Here is a 2606-nt window from a genome sequence, read left to right as displayed (position 1 = left end):
TCTCCCTTCCTAATTGAGATTAAGGGATGAAAAAAGGGCAGTTCGACGGAGAATTAAATTTTTCATCAATTAACCCTGTTTCATCCCTTCATCTTTGTAACGAAAAATTGAAAACTACCATGAAAGTCAGGGGCCAGTAAGAAAAATAATTGTTTTGCTGCGCACAGTGACTCCCGGTAATTAAAAATTCACCTCTCCCTTCCTAATTGAGATTAAGGGATGAAAAAAGGGCAGTTCGACGGAGAATTAAATTTTTCATCAATTAACCCCCTTCCATCCCTTCATCTTTGTAACAAAAAATTAAAAACTGCCATGAAAGTCAGGGGCCAGTAAGAAAAATAATTGTTTTGCGGCGCACAGTGACCCCCGGTAATTAAAAATTCACCTCTCCCTTCCTAATTGAGATTAAGGGATGAAAAAAGGGCAGTTCGACGGAGAATTAAATTTTTCATCAATTAACCACCTTCCATCCCTTCATCTTTGTAACAAAAAATTAAAAACTGCCGTGAAAGTCAGGGGCCAGTAAGAAAAATAATTGTTTTGCGGCGCACAGTGACCCCCGGTAATTAAAAATTCACCTCTCCCTTCCTAATTGAGATTAAGGGATGAAAAAAGGGCAGTTCGACGGAGAATTAAATTTTTCATCAATTAACCACCTTCCATCCCTTCATCTTTGTAACAAAAAATTAAAAACTGCCGTGAAAGTCAGGGGCCAGTAAGAAAAATAATTGTTTTGCGGCGCACAGTGACCCCCGGTAATTAAAAATTCACCTCTCCCTTCCTAATTGAGATTAAGGGATGAAAAAAGGGCAGTTCGACGGAGAATTAAATTTTTCATCAATTAACCACCTTCCATCCCTTCATCTTTGTAACAAAAAATTAAAAACTGCCGTGAAAGTCAGGGGCCAGTAAGAAAAATAATTGTTTTGCGGCGCACAGTGACCCCCGGTAATTAAAAATTCACCTCTCCCTTCCTAATTGAGATTAAGGGATGAAAAAAGGGCAGTTCGACGGAGAATTAAATTTTTCATCAATTAACCACCTTCCATCCCTTCATCTTTGTAACAAAAAATTAAAAACTGCCGTGAAAGTCAGGGGCCAGTAAGAAAAATAATTGTTTTGCGGCGCACAGTGACCCCCGGTAATTAAAAATTCACCTCTCCCTTCCTAATTGAGATTAAGGGATGAAAAAAGGGCAGTTCGACGGAGAATTAAATTTTTCATCAATTAACCACCTTCCATCCCTTCATCTTTGTAACAAAAAATTAAAAACTGCCGTGAAAGTCAGGGGCCAGTAAGAAAAATAATTGTTTTGCGGCGCACAGTGACCCCCGGTAATTAAAAATTCACCATCATTCCCCATCAATTAACCCTCTTTCATCCCTTAATCTCTGTAACAAAAAAATACAAATTACGACAAAGTCATGGGCCAGTGAGAACAATAATTTTGTTCTCGGCGCACAGTGACTTTTCACCATTCGCTCGCGAATTAAAAATTCACTTCTCCCCTCCTAATTGAGATTAAGGGATGAAAAAAGAGTAGTTCGATGGAGAATTAAATTCCCCACCAACTGACCCTCTTTCATCCCTTAATCTCTGTGAAAAATGGAAGAAACTGTCATGGAAATAACAGCGCAGTAAGAAAAATAATTGTTTTGCGGCGCATAGTGACTCCCGGTAATTAAAAATTCACTTCTCCCCTCCTAATTGAGATTAAGGCATGAAAAAAGAGCGGTTCGACGGAGAATTAAATTTTTCATTAATTAACCCTCTTTCATCCCTTAATCTTTGTAACAAAAAATTAAAAACTGCCATGAAAGTCAGGGGCCAGTAAGAAAAATAATTTTTTCGCGGCGCACACTGACTATTCACCATTCGCCCGCGAATTAAAAATTCACTTCTCCCCTCCTAATTGAGATTAAGGCATGAAAAAAGAGCGGTTCGACGGAGAATTAAATTTTTCATTAATTAACCCTCTTTCATCCCTTAATCTTTGTAACAAAAAATTAAAAACTGCCATGAAAGTCAGGGGCCAGTAAGAAAAATAATTGTTTTGCGGCGCACAGTGACTCCCGGTAATTAAAAATTCACCTCTCCCTTCCTAATTGAGATTAAGGGATGAAAAAAGAGCAGTTCGACGGAGAATTAAATTTTTCATTAATTAACCCTCTTTCATCCCTTAATCTTTGTAACAAAAAATTAAAAACTGCCATGAAAGTCAGGGGCCAGTAAGAAAAATAATTGTTTTGCGGCGCACAGTGACTCCCGGTAATTAAAAATTCACCTCTCCCTTCCTAATTGAGATTAAGGGATGAAAAAAAGGCAGTTCGACGGAGAATTATATTTTTCATTAATTAACCCTCTTTCATCCCTTAATCTTTGTAACAAAAAAATAAAAATCGCCATGAAAGTCAGGGGCCAGTAAGAAAAATAATTGTTTTGCGGCGCACAGTGACTCCCGGTAATTAAAAATTCACCTCTCCCTTCCTAATTGAGATTAAGCGATGAAAAAAGAGTAGTTCGATGGAGAATTAAATTCCCTATCAACAGACCCTCTTTCATCCCTTAATCTCTGTGAAAAATGGAAGAAACTGTCATGGAAATAA

Source organism: Diachasma alloeum, unplaced genomic scaffold, assembly GCF_001412515.2.
Source record: "Diachasma alloeum isolate Michigan unplaced genomic scaffold, Dall2.0 Dall_scaffold_00628, whole genome shotgun sequence".
In the NCBI taxonomy this organism is placed as follows: domain Eukaryota; kingdom Metazoa; phylum Arthropoda; class Insecta; order Hymenoptera; family Braconidae; genus Diachasma; species Diachasma alloeum.
Note: the sequence above shows the minus strand (reverse complement) of the source record.